This window comes from Lissotriton helveticus, chromosome 6 (genome assembly GCF_964261635.1).
Source record: "Lissotriton helveticus chromosome 6, aLisHel1.1, whole genome shotgun sequence".
NCBI classification, from domain to species: domain Eukaryota; kingdom Metazoa; phylum Chordata; class Amphibia; order Caudata; family Salamandridae; genus Lissotriton; species Lissotriton helveticus.
The window spans coordinates 967,382,741-967,398,128 of NC_136067.1; the positions used below are offsets into that span (position 1 = coordinate 967,382,741).

The 15,388-nt window shown below is 48.2% G+C and overlaps 1 protein-coding gene across 4 annotated transcripts in view; it reads right to left on the reverse strand.

Annotated features, from left to right (window-relative positions):
- The window catches only part of LOC144763225 (uncharacterized), a 268,530-nt gene extending 253,754 nt beyond the window's left edge, over nucleotides 1-14,776 (reverse strand). For 3 of the 4 annotated variants that reach the window (XM_078648619.1, XM_078648618.1, XM_078648621.1), the window contains exon 1: nucleotides 14,639-14,776. The gene's annotated coding sequence lies outside the window, so the exon portion shown is untranslated. The remainder of the gene's footprint in view (nucleotides 1-14,638) is intronic. The other variant, XM_078648620.1, reaches the window with a different exon arrangement.
- Nucleotides 14,777-15,388: the final 612 nt, after the last annotated feature.

The following is a 15,388-nucleotide window of genomic DNA, read 5'->3' on the forward strand; positions in this document are numbered from 1 at the left end:
CGCTTCAGTGCCACACTCCCTCCCATCTGTGTGAAGTGAGGGAAGAGGACGCCAGAGACCAGGAATGGGTACAGAGGGACAGGCAGATGTACCTCTTGGAGAGCACAGAAGGGCCACAGTCTGCATTGGTATAATCTTCTTTAGCCCTGTAAGAAAACGGGTTCCCTCAAAGGCACGCAGGCCACTGCTGTCAGCTCATCGGGTCTGTGCGGACAATACATGAGGTGCTCTGGATTAAGCTCATCCTTTTCACTTAGCGCACTTCCCACTAGGCATTCGGCCTTGAGTGAAAATGTAAAACACCAGACGTCAAAGAAAAAAATCAAATGTGGCAACCACGAAAAAACAAAAATACATACCATTTGAAAGAAAGTTGAAGGGCACAGCCCTAAGCATGCAAAACAATGCGGAAGTGGCCAAGAGGAGAGAAAATGATGACATTATAATGGGTAATTCCATTACTCTGAATCCATTATTCCTCGTTGCAGTAATAACACCATCAAGGTGATTCCACCTTCTCAGACTGTCAATTCCTTGTCCAATCACCGCATCTGAAAGCAAAATGATGCACCCTGAGAAGTGTACCTGGCTCACCCTTCCAGAAGACGTTGTGTAATGTAGTCACGCCCTACCCTCGCCGATTTCTAGGCTAATCCTTAATCGGGACTTTGACTTTTTGTCTTCCACCCTTCATCAGTGCTCCAAATCAGCTTTGTCTATATTTGCTAGAAGTGTGCTCTCAAACCCAGTAATATGTATCATTTTATTGAATGATTCATTTTTTTTTTATCTTGGGGGGGGGCGGTAAAATTATGTTAACAGGGAGGGGCGCATAACAGTAAAAAGTTTGAAGACCATTAGTTTTGGAGGCCTACATTAGGATGTTGAATTCAGCTTTGAAGCGACACAAACATAACACCGAACACCTAGCAGGGGACTTGTTTCAGGGGTCGGGTCAGCTGAGAAGGAAAGTATGTAGGAGGGTCTGCTAGAACGATGAAACTCAGAGCAAGACGTTACATGGTTAGGGGATCGAGCCTTGTGACATTACACCGCACCATCGTCCTTCCATTTTGTTGTTAGCAGCTATTGCTGTTTGCTGCATTCTATTTTTTGTGATGGCCAATGTTGCATATTATCTCCCATATACACTTTTGTTCCACCGCGCACATCTTTAGTTTGCTTTCAGTGTCTGGACCTCCTGTAAAACTAGCTGTGTATTTCATCTGTGGGCATTTACCAGGCTGCAATGGGGTTTTGCTCACCCCTAAAACAGTCATGTTTTCAGGAATTACACAAAGAAAGCACGAGTATGTAAAGCTACGTCAGCGTTATTGCTGTCTATTAAGTCTTTTGGGCATGTGACTCTGATAAGATATAGGTATTCATTGTAGGTTTAAGTGGGCTGTGCCTGACCTGATGCTGAGTCTGACCAACACACATTCAAAGCACTTGACTCGTGATGTTAGTTTTACTCACCATATTGATAGGTTTTTTTTTTTAGTTCACATATTTGATCGAAATATACCTATTTGTTAAAGGCAAAATTGATTTGTCATAATTTTGGGGGGATTTTTTATCTAAATCTTTTTATTGGCTTTTATGATCATGGAGTTTTTAAATGCCTCCTTCCACAGGGAAACCTAACACAAAAGCACAGGAATCCATGACACTTATGAGCATCCTAATTTAAACCATTGAGGGTCCACAGTGTCATGAACAAAAACGCTCTTCACTGTGGCTTCATGACATGATCACAAAGAGACCTGGCCTCTAAAAGAGGTCTGCAAGGGTCAGTTATATGATCTTCAGCAAATCCACATGGGATCGGTTTACATTCAATACTTCGAAATTGAAGTAATTTGCATAACAAATGGTTATCCAGTAATCTGCCATGGGTCCAGCCCTAGTGGATCAAGGCACCACTGATGTTTAGAAACGTGTTTAAACCGTAATCTACAAGCAAATGTTAGTGTGCTCTGGTATGTTTTGCATTTTTGGGTGGTTTGCATGACTAATCTGCTTCTCCACCTCCCACCAGCCCTCCCATACCTCTTTCATCTCCTTTTATTGTCTGCCCCTCTCTTTTTTTTAACTTATCCCCAATCCCTCCCTTCTTAGGTCTCGTAGAACCAACGCGCATGCGTTGTTCTGCGAGAGTATAGTAGGGCTTTCAGAAATGCTCCCAAAGTCTGCAGATCGGACACAGTGCATGTGCTTCGGACGCGCACACCATCTGTCCGCCTGCAGGCTTTGGGAGCAATTTTGCGGCCGCTTTGATGTTCTCAGTGAGCCGCGTGGCCCTGAGAACATCAAAGCGGCCGCGAAATGCTCACCATTTGTCACCCCTTCCCTTCCTGCTGGCATTCCCCCCTCCCTTCTTGCCCATTGAGCTGTACTCTCACCGTTACTGCTATCCTAGTATTGTCCTGGTGAAGCTGACACACATCTACAAAACTGACCATCCTTCTACCTCACAAAAAATGTATTTCCTGCTATTTATACGGGGCATTCAGAGTCTGTATAACAAAATGTTGTCATTGTTTCGGGCAAAGCACCCGTTCGTGCTTTTTCTTTATTTTCTTTTTCTGGATTTCGGAATCCAAAAGTTGTTTCATCTCTTGCAATATTACAATCAACTCCACATCCCACCGTTAACAACATTTTTGAAAGTGGTTTCATTAACTTTTTTGGGAAGATATTTTCTCACGGACTCCATTTTGTGAGTTGCATTCGTACCCTGAAATAGAAGTGATGTTTAAGGAGGACAGGAAGTGCGGTTTGCAGATCTAGTACACAAGTAAAACTGCAAAGTTAATGAGGAAGGAGGTTTGGGGTGAAGAGGGCAGAGTGTGCGACGTATGCACTTGTGAGAAAGAGAAGAAAAGGCCGCATGTTTCCATAGGCTCTTATGTTAACACTTCTTTTAAGCAACTAATTATGTCCTACAGATTCATCAGGATGATGCTGCAGAATGAATCAGCATTTCTCACGTCAATCTTTAGTTGGTGGTTCTAGTCTTGTAATGTGAAAATTCTTCACTTAAGCGGCGTGCCTGTTATCAGTATAAAATACTTCCTTGCTGCAATTTCGCTTTGCTCCCATCCCTGTTGCCTGCCCCTGATTCTCAACAGCCCACTCCAACTCTCCCAAAAGAAAAGGAAGTGCAAAGATGTTCAATGCTCCAGGCAAATCCATGTTTTACTGCTGGAGTGCTACTCCACACCTGCAATTCGATGCCACTTGCTTGGTACCAAAAGGCAGCAACCCTGCTAAGACCTATGGATGTGTCGAACTGAACCTGGCATCTTAAATCTACCAGTGACTGAAGTAGCATTCCTTTGCATTCCTTAGTTTTATCCAGCTAGCATCTACTGGCCTTCTACTGCCCTGAAGCACATAGTTCGCCTACAGTCCCTTTTAGTAGTACAGCTAGATCAGAAGTACAGCAAAAGTGAAATACCTGGTCCCCTTCTTAATTACTGTTTACTTTGTTGAAAACAAATATTAATTGCAAACTAAAATGAGTGCAGAGGCCTCAAGTGTTTCAAAAGGTGCCAGCCGCTGGTGCTGCTGCATGTTGGGGTTGCCTGGTACCATTGCGGCCTACTCTTGATTCTACCTCGGGCCTCTTTCTTCCACAGTCCGGCATCTCCTACCTCTACATCTCACTCTTACAGGCTCCTTGGCATCCCTGCTTTCTCCCTCTGGCAGCGATTTCTTTTCTTTTGTCTTTTTTCCCTTTTTACCTTTCTCTCTCTTGCTCAGCGGCCAACGTCTGATGATGATAAACAAGTCTCACCCCCACCCCTGCAATCACCGACACACTTTAAGCGATGATAAGTTAACTCCAAAGGGAGTTCTTTCATTGTACACTGGCCTTTCTGAGAGTGTAATGGCCGTGTGGTAGCTATCTTTTCTGTGCACCGCTCATAGACTCCAATGTGCCCTGAAGCCTATGTCGCGCCACAGAATTGTCTATCACTCAGTCGATCACTTACTATGACTTGGGTAATTAGAAGGTGGCTTCTTCCGACGGGACGGACTTTGTGTCTCAGTTCCAACCACACAGCTGTTAGCATGTCAGTGAATCATTATGACAAAGGCTCACTTCCAAATCCAAATATCTGACTAACCTATCCACCACTTAAAATGTACTTGCATTTTTCACTATATTAATTAAACACTAATCCTCTATGGGTCCCGGAGTAGCGTGCTACCCACCGAAAAAGCGCTTTGACGCTTCGTATGGGGTAGTAAGCTCTATATAAATGTAATTACAATTAGTCACTCTGACAGTGAATTATGCTTACAGCTCGAGGTCAATGCCATGATAAAGCAAGTCAATTACCCACTCAAACTAGCCAAAGACAGCGCTCATTTGCTGGACTTGCAATGCAAAGCCACACCGAGATGGACCATTGGTTCATGGTGGCTAAACCAAAGCAGCAGACGATACCTTTGCCTTCCTCTGAAACAAGATTTAAAACCCCCAACAAGAGACGCAGAACTAAGTATTCCACTTACCTTATGAATGAGACGGAGGAATCAACTCCTACAGGAATGACGCCGCGTACACATATTCACAGATATTCCAAAAAACGTTATAAAGCCCACAGGTAAACAATTTTATCAGTCATGAGGAACCACATACCAAATATAACAAAACAAAACCTAGCATATCAAAACAAAGCATAGCATGGCATATCATAACAAAACACAACAAAACATTGCATAGCATAACAAAACATAGCATAGCAGTGCAAAATATAAAAAATAGCAGAACAAAACATAGCATAACAGAGCACAGCATAACAAAACACAGCATAACACAACATAGCATAACACAACAAAGCATAGCATAACAAAACACAAAAAACACAGCATAGCATAACAAACATAGCATAACAAAACACAACACAACAGAACATAGCATAAAACAAAGCATAGCATAACAAAACATAGCATAGCATAACAAAACATAGCATAGCAAAACACAACAAAACATAGCATAACAAAACACAAAAACACAGCAGAGCATAGCAAAACATAGCATAACAAAACACAACAAAGCATACCATAACAAAACAGAACAGCATAACAAAGCATAGCACGGCATAACAAAACATAGCATAGCATAACAAAACACAACAAAGCTTGGGGGTGAGGCCAAGCAGCATGGCCGACAGCACGTGAGCTCCTTCGGCTCCCTGGTGGCCGCTGTATTAATCCTGATATTCAGATCCTTTCAGCGCCCATTGGCGAGTAATCGTGTTGTCCACGAGCCCGGACTGCACTGGGCTCTCCCCTGCCCCGTTTTGAGGCGGCTGGCGAGCAGATCGGTGGAGTGCTTGGCCCGGACTGCCAGGAGGCGGCTCTGCATATACCTGAGGCCGGGGGCTGCAGCCTGGCCCCGGGCGACGGAGCTCTCCAGGGCCGGGGGCCCGTATTGAACATCCTGGCTGAGTGTCGCCTGGGCTGGAGTGGAGGGGGCGGCCTGTCCGGTTCGGGACGGGGCCGCTCAGAATTGAGGCCGGGGACTGGGCCTGTAGTCACGAACTGCGGGCGGATTTCTACCGGGAGGCCCGCTGCCATCGGGGCCGCCCTGGGTGTAGGAGTGATGGCGGCAGGTGAATCGGCGGAGAACTTGACCCGGATTGCCCGGAGACGGAGCTGCCTGTACCCGGGCCCTGTGGCCTAGACCCGAGAGACGGAACTCTCCTGGCGCGGAGGGCCCACTACCATCGGAGCCTCCCGCAGCAACTGGGGCGTTGGAGGTGTGACGGGGCCTTCTGGCGGACGGGGGAAGCCCGTGTTCAACATCCTTGCAGGCAGTGGCCTGGGACGGAGGGGAGGGAGCGGCCTGTCCGCCTCGGGATGGGGCCGCTCCTAATTTAGACCGGGGACTGGGCTTGACGACGTGAGTTGCGGGCGGATTGGTCCCGGGGGGCCCACTGACACCGGGGCCTCCCTGAGTGAAAGAGGTGACGGTGGAGGACCGGGCCCTAATCGAGCTGTGAATGGCAGAGGAGGGTGAATTTTGCAACATCCCAAAGACGGAGCCTCCGGGGGCTGGGACCAGAGACGAAGCCTGTACCTGCAGGGGACGCCGAAAGAGGGACGGGGAGCCGCTGACCTTGGGGCCTACTGCCGTCCCTGGTCAATTGGAGCGGATTGGGGCCTGCGCTGGCTGGGGCCCCGTAGAGGTGAGAGCGGCCTGCGGGGGCCGTGTCTGTGACTGGAGCTCGCGGCCGCCCCATATGATATAGGAGTTGGTCTGCCGCGGGGGGAGGGGGGGGTTGACGGGTCTGTTGTCCTCCGGACCTCTGGGGACTGGTGCATGGTACCCCGGGGCCCGCTGTCGGTCGGGGCCCCGGTGGGGAAGACATCTCCTGTGACCCTTTGGAGCCTGGAGTGCAGGCCACGGTTATCCTTTTTTCAGGGAGACGCCGGCCGTAGTTGGGACTGCAACATTCTTGGACAGTGGGGAGCCCAGATTGTGATACTGTGGGCCGTGGTGTTTGGCGACCTGTGCGTGTGCAACATTCATTGCTCTGCTTGAGTCGAGAGGCTAGTGGGGACTCCCTTGCCGTCAGAGAGGCCTGAAAGGGACTTTGTCACTATCCATGATGCGTAAGGACAAAGCGCCCAGGGCTACGCAGCCCAACACCATAACGCAGTACACTACGCAGAGGCACCCCTCGCAAAGAATCACGCGCCAGTCGGGACAGGATGAGGGGGATCTGGTGACTGAGGAGTCCTCCCGTGCGGAATTGTTAAAAGCGATACAGGGTTCCCACTCAGTCTTGGAGCGACAGCTCGAAACTGTGTCTATCGACGTGAATCTCCTGCTGACTGACCGGCGCGAAGTGGCCGATAAGGTCACAGACGCAGAGGGGAATATCACCCAACTGCAAGGGGAAGTCGCGTCCCTAAAAAAACAGTCTTGCAACTCACTGCTACGACGGAGGCCCTCGAGAGGAGAGCAGAAGATGCGGAAGGGAGAGCGCGCCGCAGTAACATACGAGTGCTGGGTATTCCTGAACGGGCGGAGGCGGGCAATCCGGAACGCTTCCTTGAGCGCTGGATTCGTGCGGTATTGCGCCCTGCAGGCCTGTCAAACGTCTTTGTGACTGAACGAGCCCACAGAGCGTTGGTCCCACCCAGAGGCCTGGAGTTCCCCCACGGGCTCTCATTGCCAAAATCCTCAACTACCGCGACAGGGACTGCATCCTCAGAGCGGCAAGGGAGTCTAAGGACCTCGCGTTTGAAAATGCGTGGGTGTCCATATTTCCGGACTATAAACAATTGGTCCAGGAGCAGCGGAAGTCCTTTTTGGCAGTCAAACAAAAGCTCCGGGAGATGCACCTACAGTATATGCTGCTCTACCCAGCAAAGTTAAAGGTTATATCCCAAGGGAAGGCGCACTTCTTTGGAGCTCCTGCTGAGGTTTGGGAGTGGCTTGAGATTAGGGGGGGATGCCCTCCCTCCGGGAGAACAGGGAGGGGCCCACAGCACATGGGGGACTAGACAGCAGAGGCGGCGTAGCAGGAGAAGACGACGTTGGTCCCGTACGAATGAGAGTGTAGAGGGCAACCGAGTCACGGTGGGAGAGGATGGATCCCTTCGCATGGATTTGATGGAGTTTGACCGTTTGCCAGCAGCATCTCAGCCTCCCTCCCCTGGGGAGATTCTTGTGCCGGACACGTTGCAGCCCACTACAGAGGTAGTTTCCCCTACCAATGCAACGGTCCCGGAGACGGCTGGAGCACAGGGGCAGGTGCCGGACGGACTATCGTGAGGAGGGGAACTGGCACTGCATAGCTTGCTGGACTCTGGACATGGTGGTTGACCGTTGTTGGACAGTAAGGGGGCTATTGATGGAGGGGGCTCTACGTGATTCTGAGCTTTAGGGGCGGGTTAGGATTCGGGGGGTTGGACGATTGATGGACTCCTTCATTGTTATGGCCGGGGTGCTGTATTTATGTCCTGTTGGGCGGCCCTGTGGGGAGTCGCATGGGGGGTGGGGGAGTTGTTCTTTTTTTTCCTGTGGGTAGGATTAGCGAGGGTGGGGGATGGGGAAGCTGTGCACGTCCTGGCATCAGCATGGGAAGGGCATATCGGCGGGTTTGGTTGTTGCTAGTATATTGCTCGTGGGTGGGGTTGGGGTGGTGGGGGGTTGTTGGTAGGGAATCTTGTAGGCATTGCATGTATGACACGTCGGGCACGGGACTGGAGGGACACAGAGTGGGGGTCGGGGGGAGACGGGACACATAGTTGACAATGGGGTACAAGTTTGTGAGCTGTAATGTGAGAGGGCTAGGTACTTGCACTAAACGATACAGAGTACTGTCTTGGCTTCGTAGGCATAGGGTCTCGATTGCATGCCTTCAGGAGACCCATCTTACTGATGAGGGGGCGCAGAAGCTGGGTAAGAAATGGCGGTGTCAGGTGTTCTATTCTTCTTATTCTTCGTATGCTAGAGGGGTGTTGATTTGGGTAGCGCCTGGGGTCCCGTTCGCAGTCCAGTATGTAGAAGCAGACATTCAGGGCAGATATTTGCTCCTCAGGGCTAAATTAGAAGGCAGGGATGTTGCCCTTCTAAATAGATATGCACCGAAAGTCGATGATCCAGGCTTTTTTTCGGCTCTTCGGGATGTCCTGGTCGATGACCTGGGAGCGCCGATCTTCTGGCTGGGGGACTTTAAACTTTAATTGTGTTCTGGACCCGGTCCTTGATAGGTCTCCACCGCGGGAGGGCACGAAACCCCAAATGACAGCACAGCTTCAGGAGGTCATGGAGAATATAGGGGCTGTGGATGTCTGGCGACAGGTCAACCCGACGCTGCAGGTACATACCTGCTTTTCTCCCACTCATAATACACACAGTTGACTTGATAGAGTTTTGGTAGCCAACGCGGAGATCAACATGGCTATGGAAGTGACACATCAGGCGCGCTTTCTACCCGACCACTCCCCAGTGGTTTGCCTGGTGCGATGGGGAACCCCGGTTTCCCGTCCACGTACTTGGAGGTTTCCAGTGGATATCCTCCGTGACTCCGTGGGAAAAGCGCATGTTGAGAAGGCCCTGAAGGACTATGCGGACCTTAATTGGGAGGTGGGAGACCTGTCGCTGGCCACTAAATGGGAGGCCCTGAAGGCATGAAGGGAGTGGTGAGGTGAGCCTGTATGGGACTGACATATGGAGTCCGGAAGCAGCTTCTCCAGGACTTGCAGACGATGGAGGAGGGGCTCTTAAGTGTCCAGACTGCTAAGTCTCCCGACGACCTACAGCGAGCGGAAGAGCGAGTAGCCCAAGGGAAGGTCCATGATATTCTGGACCGACTTGATAAGTATACCCTAGGCCAGCATAGGCAGAGGCTCCATAGAGAAGGGGACAAATCGGGGCGGCTGTTGGCCTGGATCCTTCGTAAGGAGCAAACCCCGGAACGTATTGTAGCTTTACGGGACGCCCATGGGGCTGTGGTCCACTCGGAACGCGCGATTCTTGAGACTCTTAGATCCAACCTCCAGCAGGTATACACTTCGGACCCGGGCATCTCCGAGGCCTCTTATTACCCTTATCTGCAGGGGCCGACCCTCCCATCTATCTCCGCAGCGGACCAGAAGGACTTGGATGCGGCACTGTCGGTGGGCCAGGTGCGGGCAGCCCTGGCCCGCCTGCCGCGTGCGAAGTCACCGGGTAGTGACGGATACCCACCGGAGTTTTATCACGAATTCGGAGGCACAATGGCGCGTCTCCTGGTGCAGGTCTACGCCGAAGTCTTTAAGACCGGGTCTCTTCCGCGGAGCATGTCCACTGGGGAAATTTTTTTGATCCTTAAACCTGGGGGGTGAGGGAGGGGGGGGCAAGCTCAACCCTTCCGCATATCACCCAATCACCATGATCAATACAGACGTAAAAGTTTTTGACTAAGTTATTGGCCACCCGGTTGGCCCCGCATATGGCGCAGTTGGTCCATCCGGACCAATGCGGCTTTATTCCAGAGCGTAACACCGCCATGATCCTGAGGCGCTTAAATCACATTATACATGAGGTCCAGGGGTTGGATGATCAGATGGTGCTCGTGTCGGTTGACCTTGCCAAGGCGTTCGATACCGTAGACTGGGGTTACTTGCAGGAAGTTCTCCGGGTGATGGGTCTGGGCCCAAACTTTTGCCGTTGGATCCGTATTTTATATAACTCCCCCCGGGCTCGGGTGAGACTGGGAACAGCGCGTTCGGAGGAGTGGCAGTTGGGGCGGGGCACACGACAGGGGTGTCCCCTTTCACCACTACTCTTTGCTCTAGCAATAGAGCCTTTGGCCGACTGGAGATGACACAGTGGGGCATACAAGTGGGAGACACATGTAATATTGTCTCCTTGTATGCAGACAATACCTTATTTTATCTGAGGGCCCAGAGGGAGGCGCTTCCTGTGCTGCTCTATCAGTTGGATTGGTTCGGGAATGCATCGGGACTAAGACTCAAAAGACGAAAGTCTCTGATTTACCCGTTGTCAGGACTGGGGTTGGTGCCCCGGGAGGATCTGCCGGAGCTCGGGCTTCACTGGGAGACGGATAGTTTTCGTTACTTAGGGATTAAGGTGGCGCCAACGGAGGCGAGTTCCCTGGCCTGTAATATTGATAGGGGGCTTCAGTCTCTGCAGCGCTCCGTGTCCTTTTGGAACACCCTCCCGTTGTCTCTTATGGGCCGACTAGCTGTCGCTAAGATGGTGATGCTGCCTAGGACACTTTATACACTGCAAAATGCGTTGTGTCCCCTTCCCCCTAGGGTCTTTCGGACTCTGAACATGCTCCTTACATCCCTAATCTGGGCGAACCGGCGTAATCCAGTTGCCCTTCACACAGTGGTGCGATCCTATGATGAGGGAGGCCTGGAGGCCCCACGCTTTCACCTGTACTATTATGCTGCGCAGCTGCTACCGGCAGCCAGATGGTTCGCAGAAGCGGATGTTTGGGAAACGCAGCTGTTGGCGGGTAGAGCAACGGTACAGGAGCTCCAAGTGGCGTTAATGCGGGGTAGGGGCGCGAGCGAGACTTTGCCCTACATCGTGAGACATTCGGCAAATGTTTGGCACCGCTTCGTTGAGAGGGTGCTCCGGACAGCGCCCTTTCACAGGGACCTGCCGCTTTGGATCCTGGCGCCCATGGTGTAGATGGAACAGCATATGTCCTTTCGGGCCTGGCGGGAGGGGGGCTGTGAGACCCTGGCAGATCTATATCCAGCCGAGACCTTTTTGACATATGAACAAGCGGAGGAGGCTTTTGCCCTGGGTAGAGGACAGTACCTGCATTACCAGGGACTGCGGGATGTGGTGCGGTTGCTTTGGATGCAGTATCCAGAGGTTCCCCCAATGACTCATACCTTGGACATTTTACTGTCTTGTGGCAGAGGACGTAGACTTATTTCCCTGCTGTATGCGGCCATGCGTAGGGACTCTGCCACGCCGGTCCCTCCGGCATGAGCGGCCTCGGAAGTGGATTTGGGTGCCCCGCTGACTCAGGGACAGCGCAAGCGAATAGGAGCCCTTACAAAGAAGGTTTCTTGTAATGCGCGCTTTAAGTTGATACATTTCAATTTCCTGCACCGCACCTATCTCACTCCGATCTTATTGAAGCGCTACTCCCCAGGTAGGAGAGATGATTGCCCTAGGTGTGGTGCGGAGGGGGCGGGGTTCCTGCACTTGGCCTGGGACTGTCCACTGGTCCATAGTTTTGGGGGGGGGGTGGAACATATAATTGCCACAATCGGATCCGTATTACATGGATACCTTTGCACTGCCCGTTGACGCTGGTACCTAGGCCAAAGAAACGTAAATTGTCTTATAGATTGATGCAATTGATGCTGGCCAGACGTAGGGTGGCTATTACTTGGATGGGCCAGAGGACCCCAGAGATTCCCATGTCGCTTAGAGATGTGCTGGAATGGTCCCTAGCGGAGGAGACACATATGCAGAGCTGTAGAAGGGACGAGAAGCTGCAGGAGGACCTGCTGGCCTGGCGAGCAATGTGTGTTAGGATAGGGGCCCTGGGACACACTTCTCATAGTGAATCAGAAGGGACGAGTGGAGAGTTATTCTCGCCGATGGGTTCGGGAACTGAGGAGGACACCGGGGACGCCCCCGGAGGCACAGCGGAGATAGGGTGAAGTGTAGGGACTGGCCCAGTACTCACAGGATGGTAGCTGCTGTATGTTCTTCTGAAATGTTTCCTGGGTAGCTATGTGTCTCGGTGTGGCCCTAGGTCAATAACAGTGCCTTAATGAGTCAGTCGATGTGCGTATATGATGTTTTGATGCCAATTGGGGGGATGTTTTGTATGTTTATCTTGCAAAAATGACAAATTAAGTTTTCAACCAAAAAACCACAAAGAACCACAACAAAGCTTAGCACCGCATAACAAAAGCTAGCATAGCATAAGAAAACAAAAGCATAACAAAACATAGCAAAGCATAGCAAAACAGCATAGCATAGCAAAACATAGCATAGCATAACAAAACAAAGCATAGCATAACAAAACACAACATAGCATAACAAATCAAAGCATAGGATAGCAAAACATAGCATAGCATAACAAAACAAAGCAAATGATAGCAAAACAAAACAAAGCAAATGATAGCAAAACAAAACATAGCAAAACAAAACATAGCATAGCATAACAAAACATAGCATAACAACAAAACATAGCATAACAAAACAGCAAAACACAACAAAACAGCATAGATTAACAAAACACAACAAAAAATATCAAAAGAAAACATATCATAGCATAGCAAAACATAGCATACCAAACACAACAAAACATAGCATAGCAAAACAAAACATAGCATAGCAAAACATAGCATAATAAAAAACAACAAAACAAAACATAGCGTAGCATAACAAAGCATAGCAAAAGAACATAAAGCATAGCATAAAAAACACAGCATAGCATAACAAATCAAAGCATAGGATAGCAAAACATAGCATAGTATTACAAAACAAAACATAGGATAACAAAACATAACAGCATACAACATCATTCAACACCACCACAGCATCACTCAGGGGCACCACAGCATCACTCAGGGGCACCACAACATCACTATGCGCTACCCACAGCATCACTGAACGCCACAGCATCACTCGTTCGCCACCACATCACTCAGCGCCACCACAGCATCAATCTGTGCAACCATTCAACAACAACTGGTTCAAATATGTTCTCTCAATGTTTCAAGCTTTATTACAAATGTCACAAAAAGATGTTAATAATTCACTTCTGTTCTTGGATTTTCGTCACAATAAAATACACTGAACATAATCTTTACAAAAGTTTAAGCTATTGCCATTATAAATTACAATAACTTTTATTTAAGTATTAATTATTTTAAAAAATTAAAAGCCATTGTTATTTGTAATATCAATACACGTAAGTCATGTAAATACATCACATATTGCATTACAAATGCTATAGGTGTCACATTTGCGAAAGTTATAATTATTGGCATTGTAAATGACAAAGCTATTAATTTCGCTATTTTCAAAACCAACACATAAATAAAAAAATTGTCATCTACAATACCAATAGCTTAAACTTTCCTAATGCGAGACCTATTGCATTGCAAATGCTTGTTCCTTTTCCCTTCCACCCTCTCTCGTCCCTTTTTCTCCTCCCCACACCCTCTCGTCCCTGTTTCCTCTCCCACTCATCATTGTTCATTCTCCTTTCTCTGTTTCTTCCTTCCCATTCCTGTTCGCCACTCCCATCCGATTGCCAAAGTCAAAAGCTCACCCATGGGCGAGACCTATTGGCTATATACCAATGCTTGTTATTGTACTATGCTATGGTGGGTAATTCAGAATATGAATAACAAAAGTAAAGCAGTTTACCATACTGAGGTAAAAAGTACCCTCAATCGTACGTCTATTGGAGGATACATACAAAACATGTTAAAAAGAATAATTGCTTACTCTTTCCGTTCTTCCTCTTGAAAATAACTCATTTAGCTCATAATAAAAATAATAAATTAAAAAAGCGGTTTCTTTCAACACAAATAACTGTCACGCTATCTTCCTTTAACCCTTCTTCTTTGAATGCAATGACAGTGCCTAATACTGCGTCGTTATTTCACGAATTTCCCTGACCCTTCCTTACATCTAATATGTCGCTCTTCAAAGTAGATTCCAATGATCATCAAAAGTCTTGAAAAAGACATAGGGTGAAAGTGTCTGGCCTCTACTTAGAGCGGTAGAACATATGGAAAAACACCCATATTTTAGCTACAAATAAAACTCAAACTGGTACAATAGATACTAGCAATGGACTCTAACAAAAAATAAACTTGTATTTTTCTCCCTCAGTGAATACGGTGGTAATAGCATAACACTGTAAAATCTTCAGTGAAGAAAAGTCTATATTTCATTTTATACTTGCAAGATTGTTCTTTATCTCCTTTTGAAAAACAAATACAATAGTATGCCTGATTTGTCATATGGTCGGATTAATTACTACAGATCTTTTTAATTCAATACCCAATACCAAACACTTTTTTCTGACTTCAACACGATCGGTGTCTTCACAAGAATGTGTACCAAAGAAAATATATTGTGCCCATGTATTCATGTGAAACCAACCTGCATAAATGGACGTTTGAGGTTCTCCATTGAAAGTACGCCTGGATGTCTTTCCACACCAACCAAATTAGCATACTACGCACCACGACAAATACGTTACTTGAGATGTTTATATGCCACGACTCTAATGTGTTGGGTGTTAGTAGTGCACTCTACGATCAATAGCCAATCATCATCTCAAAGAAATACTGTGCTATAAATTAGTCCAAGAGGCAAAATAAGGAGAAAAGGGTGGGTTTATTTAAAAGCGGCACCAAAAAAAAAAAAAAAAAAAAAAAGAACAGTTCCTCTAACTGCCGAGCCTAGAGCTGCGCAGGTCAAACCTCAACATTCTAAGGTGCACTCCCAATGGAATTTTCGGGAGAGACCACCCAGGGAGGGGGGAAAGGAGCGTACCAACAACATTATAATAAGGATAATAGCCATACGATATAAGAGGATTATATTATAAGGTGTGAACATATAATCTTTGAGAGAATAAAAAGAACACAAAGAGGGAGTGGGAGGGATTGTACAGAAAGGAGATCGAAAAGCGAGGAAGCAGCAGAGGCATGGTGGACGCCACTTACAACAACATTACTTTGGTAACTCACTATAATATGTGAGACCCTGCCCCGTTGATAAAGGACACTAACCACATTTCAACGGTGTTTCTGTCACACAGCAGGCTGTCTAGCTGTGAAAACATTGAAGCTAGGTGGGAGAAGGCCTGGCGATAGAACCTATTTCTCTTTCAGGAATGGCGGGTTG